The sequence below is a fragment of the Bufo gargarizans genome, chromosome 6 (assembly GCF_014858855.1).
Source record: "Bufo gargarizans isolate SCDJY-AF-19 chromosome 6, ASM1485885v1, whole genome shotgun sequence".
NCBI classification, from domain to species: Eukaryota; Metazoa; Chordata; class Amphibia; order Anura; family Bufonidae; genus Bufo; species Bufo gargarizans.
Window position 1 is genome coordinate 235422920 of NC_058085.1, and position 21516 is coordinate 235444435.

The 21516-nt window shown below is 43.2% G+C and overlaps 1 pseudogene; it reads left to right on the forward strand.

The window, feature by feature from the left end:
* Positions 1–8596: 8596 nt before the first annotated feature.
* LOC122942098 lies at positions 8597–21054 on the forward strand (annotated as a pseudogene).
* Positions 21055–21516: the final 462 nt, after the last annotated feature.

The following is a 21516-nucleotide window of genomic DNA, read 5'->3' on the forward strand; positions in this document are numbered from 1 at the left end:
TCAGTTGATAAGTGTAGATCCTGTCTATCCTTTTACATGCATACTTTATACCCCATGTTATCTAAAAACTCATCCCCTTCCAGATTAAGGATCTCCAATCAGACAAGGTGGGTGTATTCGTATGCAGATAATAATGATGTAATTTTAACCCCCGGAATACTGGTGAAAATGACATACTATTCTCCATCTACCTCTAGATGGCACTGTTGTACCACATAACAATTTCAACATTAATTCTAAATACCTAATAATACATTAACATGACCTTTTTGACCTATTGAATATACATCAGTATTAAGGGTTTCTTCCTGACACTTTAATTACCCCTAATCTAGACATGTTGGAGTCACCATCTCCTACTGTCTACTTAGGGACAATTGACAATGGTTCCTTTTACTTGACATCTGGGTTCACATGGCTACTAATAACATTCAGCTCTCCTCATGAAACCCAATTAGTAGGAAGACAACTTCAATACTTTCTGAACCTTAAAAGTCTATATGGTCAGTAGGATACACACGGCATAAAATATATATTCTAAATAATGATATATATATATATATATATATATATATATACACATATACACATATCGACACACTGTTATACTATTATATAAGTCATTGGTTAAGATATGTTGTATATTTAAATATACCACACAGGAATATATAGAATATAATTATGAAGACATGAATGGGACATTCACACACCCAATGTTTCCCCTGACTTCCTTAACCGCCTCCGGACCGCCTAACGCAGGATCGCGTTCTGGAGGCGGCTGTCCCAGGCAGTCACGCATATATGCGTCATCTCGCGAGACGCAAGATTACGCTCAAAGTCGGCCCGCGCATGCGCATCGCGGGCTGGCAAAAGGTCGAGGGGGGTTGCATCATCAGCCTGCCAGCCAATGATCATCGCCAATGATATTTTTTATCAATCGCAGCGGCCTCCGGTACTTCGCTAGCCTCCCATTTGTAAGACATGATTGCTTTTTTTCTTGGGTAGTCTCAGGGAATACCCCCTAACTTTAGTAGTCCAAATGTCAAACAAGGGTGTAACGGATCTCCTAGCACCCCAACCCCCAACGGGTACCTCCGTTAATGGATGCTCCCAGTGCCTCCCGGGGACTCCAAGCACTCCGCTCGACACCGATACCACCACAGGAACCAGGAACAGCTCTTACAAGAGCTAGTAGTAATAGCCAGGACAGTATACACGTATAGCAATCCCCACACACATGAGACGAGGCTCTATGTTGAATGTAAAAACAGCAACTCTTTATTGAGGGCTACCCGCCCGTATTTATGCAGGTCCCCATCTGGTTGACACGCCCCCAAGGGGACCAGAAGGAAGACTGTGACACAGGACAGATACAACACATCCCCACAATGCATCATGGTTTCCTCCTCTCTGTCCTGGAGACAACCGAGGAGCAATCAAATTATCTCTCAGGACAAAGGGAAATCGTCAATACACATGTGGAGACAACAGGACAGACATCACCATTTAAACACACAATGGCACAATGGGACAATAGAACAATGGGACAATAGAAACACACCCAGCATATTCCTACCCTCTGTCTATCCACTCAACTATCTCCCAAGCTGACAAGTTACACTTATTATAAATTGTTACAACTTTGTGAGTTTACATTGTCCATACATATAACTTACATCAATTTAACCAATATAACTTGGGGACAAACCTATCCAAAATTCACTTGAATAGGTTCAGGGGTTTAAAAGTTAGCAAAAGTATCTCAAAGGGCCGTAATCCTGGGGCAGGAGGCTGGCAAACAGCCCTCTCCAAAACACTGTGGCGAGGTTGGTTTCGTCACAAAGGGGTATTCTTCTGAAGAGGCCTACAGGATTCTGACCCAGTCGGATGAGGAATGGGAACCCTCATCTGACGAATCTAGTGGGTCAGAATATGAACCTGTAAAAAGCAGTGGCAGTCTGACCCAAAGTTAGGACGAGGAGGTTGAGGTCCCTGATAGCACCAGGCATACCCGGCCCCGTGTTGCTACACCACAGGTTGAGCAGGATCCGCTTCAAGGGCAGCAGAGTGGGGCTGGCGCTGTCAGATTACGCGGTGAGGCATACTCCAGCAGCGCAGCCTACCCTGGACCTAGTACCAGCACTGCCGTACAATATAGTGAAGTGGCGAGCACCAGAAGGGCAGTTGAAGCTGGTACAGTGGAACGTGCAATAGTTACCCCGTCGCAGCCACCGCACAGACAGGCCCATAGACCCCCTAGAGTCCTTGAGGTGCTGGATAGAGGTGCAATTAGAGGGGCAAAGGTTTAATAGTAATATCAGGAAGTATTACTTTACTGAGAGAGTAGTAGATGCATGGAATAGCCTTCCAGCAGAAGTGGTAGCTGCAAATACAGTGAAGGAGTTTAAGCATGCATGGGATAGGCATAAGGCCATCCTTCATATAAGATAGGGCCAGGGGCTATCCATAGTATTTAGTATATTGGGCAGACTAGATGGGCCAAATGGTTCTTATCTGCCGACACATTCTATGTTTCTATGGCAAACCCTGATTGGCAGTCCCCAACTTCAGCCGCACCATTAGTTCCCCCTTTCACCGCCCAGTCTGGAGTTCGGGTTGAGACAGCTCAGATCGGTTCGGCCCTGGGATTTTTTTTGCTGTTCTTGACTGCGGAGCTCTTGGACATAGTCGTGGCAGAAACAAATCGGTACGCCACTCAATTTATAGCCGCCAACCCGGGAAGCTATTATGCCCAGCCTTTCCGGTGGAAACCTGTCCAAGTTTCCGAATTAAAAAAATTTCTGCGCCTTCTCCTCAACATGGGTCTAACCAAAAAGCATGAATTGCGGTCATATTGGTCAACGAACCCAATTCATCACATGCCCATGTTCTTTGCTGCCATGTCCAGGGCACGATTTGAGGCCATCCTGCGTTTCCTGCACTTTAGCGATAACACCACCTCCCGTCCCAGAGGCCACCCAGCTTTTGACCGGCTCCACAAAATTCATCCCCTTATAGACCACTTCAACAACAGATTTGCAGATTTGTATACCCCTGAGCAAAACATCTGCGTAGACGAGTCCCTTATACATTTTACCGGGCGCCTTGGCTTCAAACAATACATCCCAAGCAAGCGCGCCCGGTATGGGGTCAAATTGTATAAGCTCTGTGAAAGGGCCACAGGCTATACCCACAAATTTCGGATCTATGAGGGTAAAGATAAGACCCTGGAGCCGGTCGGTTGCCCTGACTACCTGGGGAGCAGTGGGAAGACAGTCTGGGACTTGGTGTCACCCTTATTTGGAAAGGGGTACCATCTTTATGTGGACAATTTCCCAGAGGCTGAACGGAAAAAAAAAATCTCATTACCCGTATGCTCAATATAAGGAGAATAGCAGAAACTCCTAATGCTGGCTATACATGTAATGATTGCGGACACCCTCAAATACCAGGGCAGTACAAACACCCCACAAATAACCCCATTTTGGAAAGAAGACACCCTAAGGTATTCGCTAAGGGGCATACTGAGTCCATGAAATATTGAACTTTTTGTCCCAAGTTAGCGGAAAGGGAGACTTTGTGAGAAAAAATAAAATCAATTTCCGCTAACTTGTGCCCAAAAAAATAATAATTCTATGAACTCGCCATGCCCCTCATTGAATACCTTGGGGTGTCTTCTTTCCAAAATGGGGTCACATGTGGGGTATTTATACTGCCCTGGCTTTTTAGGGGCCCTAAAGCGTGAGAAGAAGTCTGGGATCCAGATGTCTAAAAATGCCCTCCTAAAAGGAATTTGGGCCCCTTTGCGCATCTAGGCTGCAAAAAAGTGTCACACATGTGGTATCACCGTACTCAGGAGAAGTTGGGGAATGTGTTTTGGGGTGTCATTTTAGATATACCCATGCTGGGTGAGATAAATATCTTGGTCAAATGCCAACTTTGTATAAAAAAAATGGGAAAAGTTGTCTTTTGCCAAGATATTTCTCTCACCCAGCATGGGTATATGTAAAATGACACCCCAAAACACATTGCCCTACTTCTTCTGAGTACAGCGATACCACATGTGGGTGTCACGGAAGGTGTACAGAAACTAGAAGACACAAAATGAAGATCCGACTGACTGGATCCAAAGCTAAGGAACCAAAGGGTAAGCCCTGTAGCAGACCTGGCTTTCTCCCTTACTGCTCAGCCTATGCAACAATCTCTATGGTAGATGATTGCATATCCTCGTTCCTCGACTGTATGACACCTGAACACCCTATAATAGTGAGGGGACACGACCACCGGCTGCCTACACTTAATACGGAGGAAGTCATGGTCACCTAGGATCCAGCAAACAGGAAAACACAAATGAATGAACAAACTTATCTGTAGAAGACTCAGTAGTAGCATCCAGCATGCACACACTCCAGGAAGTTGTATAAACCGCAAAGTGATGCAGTATGGGAAGGGATTTAAAGGGATGCAATCAGTGCAACTACATGACAGCTGAGAGAGGCTAACAAGATGAGGAAACGAAAGCAAAACAAAAGAAACCTCAAGTAGGAGGTTCTGAAGAATGTCTGTTAGAGCTTCTCAGATGTCTGGTGGTGACAGTGGGACACTTTTTTGCAGCCTAGGTGGGCAAAGGGGCCCACATTCCAAAGAGCACCTTTCGGATTTCACAGGCCATTTTTTACAGATTTTGATTTCAAACTACTTCGCACGCATTTGGGCCCCTAAAATGACAGGGCAGTATAACTACCCCACAAGTGACCCCATTTTGGAAAGAAGACACCCCAAGGTATTTCATGATGGGCATAGTGAGTTCATGGAAGTTTTTATTTTTTGTCACAAGTTCACAAGTTAGTGGAATATGAGACTTTGTAAGAAAAAAAAAAAAATCATCATTTTCCGCTAACTTGTGACAAAAAAATAAAACGTTCTATGAACTCACTATGCCCATCAGCGAATACCTTAGGGTGTCTACTTTCCAAAATGGGGTGATTTGTGGGGTTTTTCTACTGTCTGGGCATTGTAGAACCTCAGGAAACATGACAGGAAATTCAAATTTTTGTACCATAGTTTGTAAACGCTATAACTTTTACCCAAACCATTTTTTTTTATCACAGACATGTAGAACAATAAAGTTTGCGAAAAATGTATATATGTATGTTGTTTTTTTATTTTATTTTACAACTGAAAGTGAAAAAGTTCGTTAAATTTTGATTAATAACAAAAAAAGTTAAAATGTCAGCAGCAATGAAATACCACCAAATGAAAGCTATATTAGTGAGAAGAAAAGGAGTTAAAATTCATTTGGGTGGTAAGTTGCCTGACGGAGCAATAAACGGTGAAAGTAGTGTAGTGCAGAATTGTAAAAAGTGGTCTGGTCATTAAGGGTGTTTAAGCTAGGGGGGCTGAGGTGGTTAATTACCTTGTAAGGAAGTAAAATAATACATAGTAACATAGTACATAATACATTGCTATTCAAATGGCTGTCTCTCATAGATACGTGTCTGTAGGACCCATTATAGTATTAACAGATACACTACATCTGCTCACAATAATTTTAAGAGACAATACACTCTATGTCCCTACAAACATTTTACCCAAACTGAACTCAGCATAACCTCATCTCGGCCTGTTTCAATCCTACAGAGATTTTAGACTCTAGTTCAGTCTGTGCTTACACTTAAAGGCAATGAGCATTGATATTTAGACTATAATATCTTCAGATAAGACTGTACACTTATGAAAATGCACGACAATTCTTAGATGGTAACGTCACTCATGGTCTTGATTTCAGCCCTGAGACTTGTAGTAGGCTTAGTAGACCCGTGTGGGTATCCGGTCAATTAGGGCGACCCCTGGATTTGGAGCTAAGTCCATGGGTCGGAACGAATGCCCATCTGGGATCACTGTCCAGATCGACCATAGAATCCCTGACCGTAACAACCTAACCACCAGACACGACTATATCTGCTGGGGGGGAGGGTGTGACATTCAGGATGGTGCAGCAATCCCTTTATCCATCCAGATGTTGCTCAACTCCTGTAATCCTAATGACCTTTGTGTCTCTCTAACTGGGCCCTATTACTTTTTGTGTGGGCAGGCTTCTTACAAAATCATTCCCACGAATGCTAGAGGGTTATGCTCCTTAGTCAGGTTAGTCCCCGCCTCCCACATTGCTGATGGTCACGAGGATCTGATGGTGCAGAGGAGGGCGAGTATGGGAAGAAGGACTAGGAGGAAGCTGTTCTCTGCAGGGGACCGTGCTTGGGCATGGACCGGATGGGGTATAGAACTTATGAAGCGGCTGAACACATTTTCTACCATAGTGGATGAGATGTTTAATGAGACAGTCGAAGCCATGAGAGAAGTCTCCTCCGAACAGCGACAGTAAAAAACTCTTCTCCTCCAGGAGAAGATGGCTCTCGACTATCTTTTAGCTGAAAAGGGGGGTTTCTGTGAATTCATCGGGGAGGATTGCTGCACCTGGGTGGAAGATACTGGTGACAAGGTTCAGGCCCATCTAGATAGAGTTAAGGCGTTACAGGGGCAAGCACGTGTGATTGCAGATGAACGTTGGAACCCCTTTAAAGGTCTGGGGGGCTTTGGTGATATGTTGTTTTCTATAGGATTGTGGCTTAAGGAAATAGGAGTGTATGTCCTGCTACTGCTGTGCTTTTTATTTTTTTCTGTGTGGCGGTGGGAATGACCTGCTGCTTGATGAATCGAGTCATGAGGAGCCGTTCAGAGGACCACATTATGATCACAGAGAACCGCCCGGAGCAACCGGATTCTTACTCCAGGAGGATCAACCCAAGAAGAACCACCGCATTTTAAGGAACCGTCATGGAGAATCACCCTTCCTTTTGAAGGCATTTCTTTATTAGAGACACTTTAGAGACATTTCACTGTCACCACCCTTGCTGGACGTCGCGGTCAAGCAACCGAAGAGGCCCAAGAATGATAGGCCAGGTTCTTCTTGTTAGTTTATCTGTAGTGTAGCATGTTCCCCTTTACATGTTTATTCCCTTTAGAGGTCTGGTTTGAGTGATTGTAGTGTTAGGAAGCCGCTGAAATGACGACATATGGCGAAAAAGGGGGAAACTGTTGTGGAAAAATTATTGTTCGCCGTATGGTCGCCATCTATCCTATTGAGATGCGCAGATTTGAACGCCGATTTGTGCCCAGCCTGGTATTACTGCAGGATACCTGTGTCATGGCGCCGGCTGAGGCGGGAGGGATGGGGACCGTCGAACGGAGGTTTCTTAATCCACGAGGATAAGCCCGGCAACAGAAAGGGCGTGAATAAATAAGTGTGCAAACGCGCGATCATTCACATCTTTACCAGCCAATCACTTCATACCATAACCTGTCTCCCCATTGGTCATGATTGTAAGACCGCCTTCCATCTTCTGGTATAAATAAACCTTGCCTAGCTGTTGGAAGCAGGCACATTATTGGATCCTACTTGAGAACGTCTCTGTGATGTTATTTTGGAGGAATTGCGCACACATGGACACACACTACACCAAGGATTTCCCAATTGTACTTCTGGCGGTTGTTTTCGGTTGTGAGAACGAGACAAAAGAGAAAACGGCGATATCACTATTACCACATTCCAATTCACCAGGGGTCCCAAAGATTTCTAAGATTCGCGTTAAGAGATCCAAAAGGAATCCTTCATCATATCCAGTACATAGCCCTCCAGTTCAGCATCTCATCGGCACCAAGAATATTTACCAAATTGGTGGTGGAGATGGTCGCCTTCTTATGCAAAAAAGGAAACGGCATTATTCCTTATCTGGACGACTTCTTAATAGTCGGCAACTCAAAAGAAGTAAGTTCCTGGGCCACGCAGAACTTTATGGCCACTCTTTCAGATCTAGGATGGATTGTAAATCTAAGAAAATCTACTCTCATCCCATCCACAAAAATCTGATTCCTAGGCGAAGAGTTAGATTCCAGATCTCAGAAGACGAATCTACTCCAGGACAAATCAGAAGTCCTCAGGGAGAAAATATCACGCTTCCAGATGTTACATTCGGGAAGCTATGAGTCTGTTAGGAAATCCAACCTCCTGTCTAATCTCAGTCCCTTGAAGTCAGTCCCACACAACAGTAATACAGAACTGTATTTTAAAGGAATGGAATGGAGAACAATCAACCTTAGACAAAACGATTCAGATACCACTAAGTCAAAACAGACCTCAACTGGTGGAAAGAAAAGAAAAATCTCCTCCGGGGTACAGATTGGCTCAAACATGCAGAAATACAGATCATAACCGACGCCAGTGCCTTGGGCTGGGGGGCAAAAATAGGAGACCAGTTTGTTAAGGTAATTTGGCCCAGCAGTATGAGAGGAAGATCTTCAAACTACAGAGAACTATATGCAGTTCTCAGGACACTCTCAGATGCGCAGGTCTTTTAAGAGGCAGACACCTAAAGATCTTCTCAGACAACATCACAATGGTAGCACATTGGGGGAAGCAGCAAGAAATTTTTTCTCATGGGCAGAAGTAAATATCCTTTCATTAATAGCAGTCCGCTTAAAGGGATCCGAAAACAGAGGTGGATTTTGTAAGTCAGAGAAGGATAGATCCTAGAGAATGGTACTTAAACAAGGACATCTTTCAGAAGATCACATCCAGCTTGGGTCAGCCAGAAATAGATCTGTTCTCAAGAAAAAATACTCAGGTGGATCTATTCTGTTCACTAGACCCAAGGGACAGACTATGGGCGGTGGACGCCCTATCGATAAGTTGGGATTGGACTCTAGTCTATGCATTTCCTCCAATCCCTCTAATTCCTCGTATTATACAGAAGATATAAAAGGAGGCAACAACAGTAATTTTAGTAGCCCCACACTTGCCAAAAAGAAGTTGGTTCTCTACCCTAAAACAATTAGCATTGGAGGAACCATGGGAGATCCCGTTTCAGAAGGACATGTTGCTTCAGGGTCCATACAACATCCAGATCCTCAGATTTTCAGACTAGCTGTTTGGTTTGAGGGCGAAACACTTAGGTTCCCTTTCACACGAGCAAGTTTTCCGTGTGGGTGCAATGCGTGACGTGAACGTATAGCACCCGCACTGAATCCTGACCCATTCATTTCAATGGGTCTGTGTACATGAGCGTTGTTTTTTCACGCATCGCTTCTGCGTTGCGTGAAAATCGCAGCATGTTCTATATTCTGCGTTTTTCACGCAGCCCTGGCCCAATAAAAGTGAATGGGGTTGCGTGAAAAACGCATTGCATCCGCAAACGGGAAGGATGCGTTTTTCACTGATGGTTGCTAAGAGATGTTGTTTGTAAACCTTTAGTTTTTTCATCACGCGTGTGAAAAACACATCAAAACGCATTGCACCCGCGCGGAAAAAACTGAACTAAACGCAATCGCAGACAAAACTGACTGAACTTGCTTGCAAAATAGTGCGAGTTTCACTGAACGGACCCTGAACGCATCCGGACCTAATCCGTCACGCTCGTGTGAAAGGGGCCTTAGGAAGCAGGGTCTATCAGAAAAAGTAATTCTTACCTTGAAAGCCAGCAGAAAAAAAGTAATATCGGCCATATATCTCAAAGTATGGAAAAAAATTCTGCAGTTGACTAGAAAAAGAGCATCCTGATACTTCTTCTCCTCCAATTAATAAGATCTTAGATTTTTTGCAAAGGGGCTTAGAGCTAGGTTTAAGGCCTAGTACTCTTAGGGCCGCTTCACACGAGCGGATGCCGTGCGTGGCATCCGCTCCGTGAAAGAGTGCCAAGACCCGCTGCAGACTGCAGAGGCACGGAGCAGTAACATGACTGTTAATGCTCCGTGCCTCTCTGTTATCTCTTTACTTCGAAATCACAGTTGTCACTGTGATTTCGAAGTAAAGAGATCACAGAGAGGCACGGAGCATTAACAGTCATGTTACTGCTCCGTGCCTCCGCAGTCTGCAGCGGGTCTTGGCACTCTTTCACGGAGCGGATGCCACGCACGGCATCCGCTCGTGTGAAGCGGCCCTTAGGCCTCTTTCACACGAGCGTGACGGATTAGGTCCGGATGCGTTCAGGGTGTGTTCAGTGAAACTCGCACAATTTTGCAAGCAAGTTCAGTCAGTTTTGTCTGCGATTGCGTTCAGTTGTTCAGTTTTTTCCGCGCGGGTGCAATGCGTTTTGATGCGTTTTTCACGTGCGTGATAAAAAAACTGAAGGTTTACAAACAACATCTCTTAGCAACCATCAGTGAAAAACGCATCGCACCCGCACTTACTTGCGGATGCAATGCATTTTTCACGCAGCCCCATTCACTTCTATGGAGCGGGCATCCTGTCACTACGCGGGGGGTGGGGAGGGGGGAGGGTTCATGTGGTCAATTCCTGCGGTTTGCGGCTTTTACCTGCGGTTGCGGCGGGTGGTGCCATCGGGTCCCCATGCGGCTGCAGGGGGGGACCCGATGGCATGGAATGCAGCGCGATGTCTAAGGAAGGAATCGCGCTGCCTTCCGGTGACGAGCCTGTGAGATCCAACCCCCTGGATCTTACAAGCCGGAAGCTGTATGAGTAATACACACAGTATTACTCATACAGCCAATGCATTTCAATACAGAAGTATTGGAATGCATTGTAAAGAATTAGACTCCCAAAAGTTCAAGTCCCAAAGTGGGACAAAAAATAAAGTGAAAAAAATAGTTGCAAAAATAAAGTTTTTCCCCAAAAAAATTAAAAGTTTCAAGTAAAAATAAACAAAAACGTCATTTTCCCCAAATAAAGTTAAAGAATATTGGTAAAAAATGGGAGGGGGGTACACATATTAGGTATCACCGCGTCCGTATCGACCGGTTCTATAAACATATCACATCACCTAACCCCTTAGATCAGCAGTTCTCAACCTAGGGGTCGATCGGCCCTTTCCGGGGGGTCGCCTGAGGCTTCCTATTGTTGGTCGCCCGCACAACGGCAGCGGCCCCTTATCCTCGCGCACAGGAAGTGATGCCCTATACCTGCCTGTGCTTGAAGGAGCCTGACGTCTAGACGGGTAAGTCGGGCCGCCTGTCTGCTGAGGTCCGAGTTTTTTTGTTAATGACACTGCCGCTGAGCACCACTGCCACCAATGATTTAATTGAGCCTGGCTGATTTTATTTTAATTATTTGGCTGAGCAAGGCTTAATTTATTTGGGGGACCCAGAGCACTTCTGATTTATTTATTTAAGCAGACCTGAAGCACCGCTGATTTATTTATTTGGGGGACCCTGAGCACCATTGATTTATTTATTTGGGGGAAACCTGATGCACCACTGATTTATTTATTTGGGGGTACCCTGAGCACCGCTGATTTATTTATTTGGGGGAGACCTGAAGCCCCGCTGATTTATTTATTTGGGGGACCCTGAGCACTTCTGATTTATTTATTTTGGGGGGACTTGAAGCACCACTGATTTATTTATTTGAGGGGTACCCTGAGCACCATTGATTTATCTTTTTATTTATTTTTTTTTTTGGGGGGGGGGGGTACTGTGAGCACCACTGAGTTATTTATTTGAGGGGTACTGTGCGCACCACTGATTTATTTTTTAGTGGGTATTTGTTGTTTATTATTTATTTTAAAGTTATTTATTTGGTTTACAAATATTTTGTATTTATGCTAAAGTTCTGTGGTTATGAATGAATACTTGTGTATTTGAATTAACATTTGGTGTATTGGTGTCTGTGCGTGTTTTTGGTGGGTCAAAAAGATATTTAAATTATAATTCATAACAGTAGCAAAATTTGTTATGACGTAGCAAGGAAAAAAATGTAATGGTTGGGGGTCACCACAACATGAGGAACTGTATTAAGGGGTCACGGCTTTAGAAAGGTTGAGAACCACTGCCTTAGATGAACACCATAAAATATATTTTTTTTTTTATGTGCTAAATAGACCATTTTTTGTCACCTTACATCACAAAAAGTACAACAACAAGCGATCAAAAAGGAGTTTGCCCACCAAAATAGCACCAATCTAACCGTCACCTCATCTCACAAAAAATGAGCCCCTACCTGAGACAATCACCCAAAAAATAAAAAAAAATAAGGCTCAGAATATGGAGACAATAAAACATCATTTTTTTGGTTTTAAAAAAGCTGTTATTGTGTAAAACTTACATAAATAAAAAAAAGTATACATATTTGGTATCGCCGCGTTCGTATAGACCGGCTCTATAAAATTATCACATGACCTAATCCCTCAGATGAACACTGTAAAAAATGTAAAATAAAACTTTGCTAAATAAACCATTTTTTGTCACCTTACATCACAAAAAGTGTAATAGCAAGCGATCAAAAAGTCACGCGCACCCCAAAATAGTGCCAATAAAACCGTCATCTCATCCCGCAAAAATCATACCCTACCTAAGGTAATCGCCCAAAAACTGAAAAAATTATGGCTCTCAGACTATGGAAACACTAAAACATGATTTCTTTTGCTTAAAAAAAAGAAATCATTGTGTAAAACTTACAGTACAGACCAAAGGTTTGGACACACCTTCTCATTCAAAGAGTTTTCTTTATTTTCATGACTATGAAAATTGTAGATTCACACTGAAGGCATCAAAACTATGAATTAACACATGTGGAATTATATACATAACAAAAAAGTGTGAAACAACTGAAAATGTCACATTCTAGGTTCTTCAAAGTAGCCACCTTTAGCATTCTCTTTATGAGCTTCAAGAGGTAGTCACCTGAAATGGTCTTCCAACAGTCTTGAAGGAGTTCCCAGAGATGCTTAGCACTTGTTGGCCCTTTTGCCTTCACTCTGTGGTCCAGCTCACTCCAAACCATCTCGATTGGGTTCAGGTCCGGTGACTGTGGAGGCCAGGTCAACTCTCCTTCATGGTCAAAAAGCCCTTACACAGCCTGGAGGTGTGTTTGAGGTCATTGTCCTGTTGAAAAATAAATGATCCAACTAAACGCAAACCGGATGGAATAGCATGCCGCTGCAAGATGCTGTGGTAAACATGCTGGTTCAGTATGCCTTCAATTTTGAATAAATCCCCAACAGTGTCACCAGCAAAGCACCATCACACCTCCTCCTCCATGCTTCACGGTGGGAACCAGGCATGTAGAGTCCATACGTTCACATTTTCTGCGTCGCACAAAGACACGGTGGTTGGAACCAAAGATGTCAAATTTGGACTCATCAGACCAAAGCACAGATTTCCACTGGTCTAATGTCCATTCCTTGTGTTCTTTAGCCCAAACAAGTCTCTTCTGCTTGTTGCCTGTTCTTAGCAGTGGTTTCCTAGCAGATATTTTACCATGAAGGCCTGATTCACACAGTCTCCTCTTAACAGTTGTTCTAGAGATGTGTCTGCTGCTAGAACTCTGTGTGGCATTGACCTGGTCTCTAATCTGAGCTGCTGTTAACCTGCGATTTCTGAGGCTGGTGACTCGGATAAACTTATCCTCCGCAGCAGAGGTGACTCTTGGTCTTCCTTTCCTGGGGTGGTCCGCATGTGAGACAGTTTCTTTGTAGCGCTTGATGGTTTTTGTGACTGCACTTGGGGACACTTTCAAAGTTTTCCCAATTTTTCGGACTGACTGACCTTAATTTCTTAAAGTAATAATGCCCACTTGTTTTTCTTTACTTAGCTGCTTTTTTCTTGCCATAATACAAATTCTAACAGTCTATTCAGTAGGACTATCAGCTGTGTATCCACCTGACTTCTCCACAACTGATGGTCCCAACCCCATTTATAAGGCAAGAAATCCCACTTATTAAACCTGACAGGGCACACCTGTGACGTGAAAACCATTTCAGGTGACTACCTCTTGAAGCTCATCAAGAGAATGCCAAGAGTGTGCAAAGCAGTAATCAAAGCAAAAGGTAGCTACTTTGAAGAACCTAGAATATGACATATTTTCAGTGGTTTCACACTTTTTTTGTTATGTATATAATTCCACATGTGTTAATTCATAGTTTTTATGCCTTCAGTGTGAATCTACAATTTTGCATAGTCATGAAAATAAAGAAAACTCTTTGAATGAGAAGGTGTGTCCAAACTTTTGGTCTGTACTGTACATCAATAAAAAATGTATACATATTAGGTATCGCCGCATCCGTGACAACCTGGTCTATAAAATTATCACATGATCTAACCTGTCAGATGAATGTTGTAAATAACAAAAAAATAACAACGGTGACAACAGATATTTCTTGTTATCTTGCCTCACAAAATGTGTAATATAGAGCAACCAAAAATCAAATGTACCCAAAACTAGTACCAACAATACTGCCATCCTATCCCGTAGTTTCTAAAATGGGGCCACTTTTTTTGAGTTTCTACTCTAGGGGTGCATCAGAGGGGCTTCAAATGGGACATGGTGTAAAAAAAAAAAACAGTCCAGCAAAATCTGCCTTCCAAAAACTGCCTTCCGTATGGCATTCCTTTCCTTCTGTGCCCTGCTGTGTGCCGGTACAGCTGTTTACTACCACATATGGGGTGTTTATATAGACTACAGAATCAGGGCCATAAATATTGAGTTTTGTTTGGCTGTTAACCCTTGCTTTGTTACTGGGAAAAATGGATTAAAATGGAAAATTTGCCCAAAAATTGAAATTTGGAAATTTCATGTCCATTTGCCAATAACGCTTGTGGAACACCTAAAGGGTTAACGATGTTTGTAAAATCTGTTTTAAATACCTTGAGGGGTGTAGTTTCTTAGATAGGGTCACTTTTTTCTGGAGTTTCTACTCTAGGGTTGCATCAGGGGGGCTTCAAATGGGACATGGTATAAAAAAAAACAGCCCAGCAAAATCTGCCTTCCAAAAACCGTATGGCATTCCTTTTATTCTGCACCCTGCCGTGTGCCCGTACAGTAGTTTACGACCACATATGGGGTGTTTCTGTAAACTACAGAATCAGGGCCATAAATATTTAGTTTGGTTTGGCTGTTAACCCTTGCTTTGTAACTGGAAAAAAATTATTAAAATGGAAAATCTGCCATTAATTCTTGTGGAACACCTAAAGGGTTAATGACGTTTGTAAAATCAGTTTTCAATACCTTGAGGGGGTAGTTTATAGAATGGGGTCATGTTTAGGTAGTTTCTATTATGTAAGCCTCGCAAAGTGACTTTAGACCTGAACTGATCCCTAAAAATTGGGTTTTTGAAAATTTCTGAAAGATTTCAAGATTTGCTTCTAAATTTCTAAGCCTTGTAACATCCCAAAAAATAAAATATCATTCCCAAAATGATCCAAACATGAAGTAGACATATGGGGAATGTAAAGTAATAACTATTTTTGGAGGTATTACTATGTATTATAGAAGTAGAGAAATTGAAACTTGGAAATTTGCAATTTTTTTACAAATTTTTGGTAAATTTGGTATTTTTTTATAAATAAAAATGATTTTTTTTTTACTTCATTTTACCAGTGTCATGAAGTACAATATATGACGAAAAAACTATCTCAGAATGGCCTGGATACGGCAGTGTTTTAAAGTTATCAGCACTTAAAGTGACACTGGTCAGATTTGCAAAAAAATGGCCAAGTCAGTAAGGTGAAATAGGGCCAAGTCCTTAAGGGGTTAATTACCTTCTATGATGTACGTCTTGCAGAACATAGATGGATAAAAAAAAATATTAGAGCTGCCACTAGGTTAATACCAACGTTAAAGTCCAGGATTCCTCAGTGGGACCGAAACATAGTGCTAAAGGGCTAACAAAACCGCTCTTTGTTCCCTTATCTGAAATTTTGATCAAATATCTTTCTTTCAAAACAGCCTTCTTGATAGCCATCACTTCCGCAAGACCTATAGGGGAGATTCAGGCACTTTCCTGTAGAGAGCCCTACCTCCAGATTCTTGAGGATCATATAAGACTAAGACTAGATCCAGGATTCTTACCTATAGTCTCTGACTTCAATCGTGAACAGGAGATTGTTTTGCCTTCAGTCTCCAGCTTTCAGGATAGGGAGATTGAGGGAAAGATAAAACTCCTAGATGTAAGAAGTACCGTCTTACAGTACTTAAAGGCCTGCAAAGATTTTAGAAAGAAAGATAACCTCTTAATTCAGTTTTCAGGCAAGAATAAAGGAAAGAAGCTATCAAAATCCTATATAGCTAGGTGGACTAGATCCACTATACAATTCTACTACTCCCTCCAGGAACGGTCATGCCCAGGGAGTATTAAAGCTTACTCTACCAGAGCCACCGCCTCTTCTTGGGCCGAGAAGGGAGGCGTATCGTTGGACCAAATTTGCAGAGCTGCGACTTGGTCCAGTCTAAATACTTTTGTTAAACACTATCGCCTTAGCCTAACCGCCTCTGCAGACCTACAGTTTGGCCAAAAAGTTCTGCATATCCCACCCTACTTAATATTTGTTAGTTCTCATTGTGGCCGTCATGGTGGATGAAATGGGAAAAGCGTAATTAGTCTTACCGGTAATTCCATTCCCTTAAATCCACCATGAGTGCCCGTATAATTCCTTCCCACAAAAAATAAAAATAGGATTGCGGTCCGGAGGCGGTCGATTCATTCCTCCTAGACCAGCGGTTCTCAACCTAGGGGTCGCGACCCCTTTTGGGGTCGATCGGCCCTTTCCGGAGGGTCGTCTGAGGCTTCCTATTAGGGCTGCACGATTGTAGCGTTACATTACCCTACTTCGTGAAATTTCCCTACCTCCTGACTTCCCGTCGCACTGCTAATGACGTGAGGAGGCGTTCCTGAGTTTTGACGATCTGCGCATGCACAAACCGACAGTTTATGGAAAATCTCAGCGGAGTTCAGCTTCACACCAGGACACTGTGCATGCGCCAGCCGGAGTTAGCCGCGCTTGCGCACTGGGCCGTAATATTTCCCTACTAAGGCTCTCCTGCGCATGCGCAGTGTCCCGGTGTAAAGCTGAACTCGGCTGAGATTTTCCATAAACTGTTAGTTTGCGCATGCGCAGATCGTCAAAACTCAGGAACGCCTCCGTCATTAGCAGTGCGACAGGAAGTCAGGAGGTAGGGAAATCTCACGAGGTAGGGTAGTATAACGCTACAAATAGGAGAGAGATTGTTTCACACAGGAGTAACATACTTTACACGCAAAGACAGTTATGTGCGCAGTTTAGGACACATGAGGGGACACATAGGGCCATGAGGGGGACCAGCATAAGATGCTATATGTCTTATGCTGGCCCCCCTCATGGCCCTATGTGTCATAGCACACATCCCCTATAACAGCGTACTCCACAGCTCCACCCCATAACAGTGCCATCCACAGGTCCCCCATAAGTGTCCTCCACAGATCCCCCATAACAGCGTCCTCCACAGATACCCCATATAACAGCGTCCTCCATAGAGCCCCCATATAACAGCGTCCTCCACAGATCCCCCATAACAGCGTCCTCCACAGATCCCCCATATAACAGCGTCCTTCACAGATCCCCCATATAACAGCGTCCTCCATAGATCCCCCATATAACAGCGTCCTCCACAGATCCACCAAATAACAGCGTCCTCCACAGATCCCCCATATAACAGCGTCCTCCACAGATCCCTAATATAACAGCGTCCTCCACAGATCCCTAATATAACAGCGTCCTCCACAGATCCCCCATATAACAGCGTCCTTCACAGATCCCCCATATAACAGCGTCCTCCATAGATCCCCCATATAACAGCGTCCTCCACAGATCCACCAAATAACAGCGTCCTCCACAGATCCCCCATATAACAGCGTCCTCCACAGATCCCTAATATAACAGCGTCCTCCACAGATCCCTAATATAACAGCGTCCTCCACAGATCCCCCATATAACAGCGTCCTCCACAGATCCCTAATATAACAGCGTCCTCCACAGATCCCTAATATAACAGCGTCCTCCACAGATCCCCCATATAACAGCGTCCTCCACAGATCCCCCATATAACAGCGCCCTCCACAGATCCCCCACAACACAGCGCCATCCACAGATTCCCCACAACACAGCGCCATCCACAGATTCCCCACAACACAGCGCCATCCACAGATCCCCCACAACACAGCGCCATCCACAGATCCCCCACAACACAGCGTCATCCACAGATCCCTCATAACTCAGTGTCATCCACAGATCCCTCATAACTCAGTGTCATCCACAGATCCCTCATAACTCAGTGTCATCCACAGATCCCCCACAACACAGCGTCATCCACAGATTCCCCCATAACTCAGTGTCATCCACAGATTCCCCCATAACTCAGCGTCATCCACAGATTCCCCCATAACTCAGCGTCATCCACAGATTCCCCCATAACTATGTCATACCCAGCCGCGTCAGCGGCTCATATGGGAAAATCCAAGCAAATAGACCTCTAGCACAATTCCCTTAAAATATCGCATCGCATATCGTTATCGCAATTTTTAGGGCCCTAATCGCAATCGCACAAAATTCCCATATTGTGCAGCCCTACTTCCTATTGTGGTTCGCCCGCACAACGGCAGCGGCCCCTTATCCTCGCGCACAGGAACTGATGTCCTATCACTGCCTGTGCTTGAAGGAGCCTGACGTCTGGACTGGTAAGTCGGGCTGCCTGTCTGCTGAGGTCCGAGTTTTTTCGTTAATGACACCGCCGCTGAGCACCACTGCCACCAATGATTTAATTGAGCCTGGCTGAGCCTGGCTAATTTTATTTTAATTATTTGGCTGAGCAAGGCTTACTTTATTTGGGGGGACATGAAGCACCGCTGATTTATTTATTTGGGGGACCCTGAGCACTTCCGATTTATTTATTTGGGGGGGGGGGGGGGACTTGAAGCACCACTGATTTATTTATTTGAGGGGTACCCTGAGCACCACAGTTTTTTTTTTTGGGGGGGGGGGGGAGGTTCTGTGAGCACCACTGAGTTATTTATTTGAGGGGTACTGTGCGCACCACTGATTTTTTTTTAGGGGGTATTTGTTGTTTATTATTTATTTTAAAGTTATTTATTTGGTTTACAAATATTTTGTATTTATGCTAAAGTTCTGTGGTTATGAATGAATACTTGTGTATTTGAATTAACATTTGGTGTATTGGTGTCTGTGCGTGTTTTTGGTGGGTCATCAGACCCAATTCTCCAGGTGGGCCACGGGAGTTCCAGTCCGACACTGGGGTTGGCGCCATTGTATTTATGCAGACTGGTCACACATCTGCAGAGAGCAGGTATTGTAGAAAGCAGCTGCTGTGTTAAAGGCATTGGAGGTAAGACAGGGCGACACTTGAATTATTGTTCATCAGCTATTGTCATATATTATTTTCATTTAGATAACAAACCATCCCATGACAATGGATCGTGTAGAGAAGAACCCTAAAATAAGAAAATATAGTGAGGATTTTTTACAGTATGGTTTTACCTCAATAATTACAGTAGGGATTGAGAAACCACAATGTGTTATTTGCTGTGAAGTTCTATCAGCTGAATCTATGAAGCCAAACAAACTAAAACGCCATTTTGATAGCAAGCATCCGAGCTTTGCCGGCAGGGATACCAACTATTTTAGAAGCAAAGCTGATGCACTCAAAAAAGCCAGACTTGACACTGGTGGCAAGTATTACAAACAAAACGTAGCAGCCGTTGAAGCTTCATATTTGGTTGCACGTAGAATTGCCAGAGCTATGAAACCTCACACCATTGTTGAGGATTTACTGTTGCCAGCGGCCAAAGACATTGTTCGAGTTATGATCGGAGACGAATATCTTACGAAATTGAATGCAACTTCCTTATCTAACGATACTGTTCGCAGACGATTAGATGATATGTCGGCTGATATTCTTAGTCAGGTAGTACAGGAAATTAAATCTGCTCCACTTCCAATATTTAGTATCCAGCTTGATGAATCTACAGACGTGGCAAACTGTTCACAGTTACTGTTTTTTGTGAGGTATATTAATGACGGCGACTTTAAAGATGAGTTTCTTTTTTTGCAAACCTCTTGAAACGACAACTACTGCACATGATGTATTTGACAAAGTTGGATCATTTCTGAAAGAGCATCAGATCTCTTGGGAAAAGGTTTGTGGTGTTTGTACTGATGGTGCTCCAGCTATGCTAGGATGTCGATCTGGATTTAAACGTTTGGTACTGAATGAGTCACCAAAAGTCATTGGAACTCACTGTATGATTCATAGGCAAATATTAGCAACGAAGACGCTGCCACAAAATTTACAGGAAGTTATGAAAAGCGTCATAAGTTGTGTCAATTTTGTAAAGGCGAGCAGTTTAAACAGTCGACTCTTTTCGCAACTGTGCAACGAGTTGGATGCGACACACAATGCTTTGTTATTTCATACCGAAGTGAGATGGCTATCAAGAGGAAAAGTTTTAAAACGTGTTTTTGATCTTCGTGATGAACTCAGAATGTTTTTTTAATCAGAAGGCAAAATCACAGTTTGAGGCACTTTTCAGCGATAAAAGTGAACTGCAGAAAATAGCTTACTTGGTTGACATCTTTGTCATCTTGAATGAGTTAAATTTATCACTGCAAGGACCAAATGCAACGTGCCTTGATTTGTCTGAAAAGGTTCGATCATTCCAAATGAAACTTCAGCTTTGGCAAAAAAAATTGGATAACAATAATATTTACATGTTGCCTACCTTAGCTGCTTTCTTTGAGGAACATGGCATTGAACCAGACAAAAGAATTACAATGATAATTTCTGTGAAAGAACACTTGCATATGCTTGAAGATGAAATTTCATTGTACTTTCCAAATCTACCGGACACCCCATTTGCTCTGGCCAGAAGCCCATTCACAGTCAAAGTTGAAGATGTTCCTGAGACAGCACAAGAGGAGTTCATTGAACTTATTAACAACGATGCAGCGAGAACTGATTTCTCTACAATGGCAGTTACAAAATTCTGGATCAAGCATTTGCAGTCATATCCTGTTCTGTCTGAGACTGTGTTGCGCCTTCTTCTTCCATTTCCAACAACTTATCTATGTGAAACAGGGTTTTCCAGCTTGTTGGTTATCAAGTCTAAATACAGAAGTAAACTTGTTGTGGAAGATGATCTTCGGTGTGCTCTTGCAAAGACTGCCCCAAGAATTTCTGATCTGGTGAGAAGGAAGCAATCTCAACCTTCGCACTAACGTTGGCTGTTCTATGCATACTGTTGCAAAATGTAGCGATGTTGTTTACTGTTGTTATATTAAGTATGTTACCCATGCTACACCATGCTTCAATACAAAATTTCATTTATTTGTAATTAGAAATAAATATTTGACAATATATAACATTTTGTCTTTGTGATTAATTACTCTGCTTTAATTATGTTCAATTTGTAGCAATAAAAATACATCCTGCATATCAGATATTTATATTACAATTCATAACAGTAGCAAAATTAGAAAAAAACAAATCACAAGCCTCTTAACACATTATATTTATAAATATGTGTTAAATAGCTTGTGTGCTCCTCTGCTGGTCCTTTTCGTCGGTTGGTCCCAGCAGAGGAGCACAAATCACTGTAAGTGCACAAACACCACACACTTAGCCCCAGATCACCCCCCCATCACCCCAATTGACCCCTTGATCACCCCTGTCAATCACTA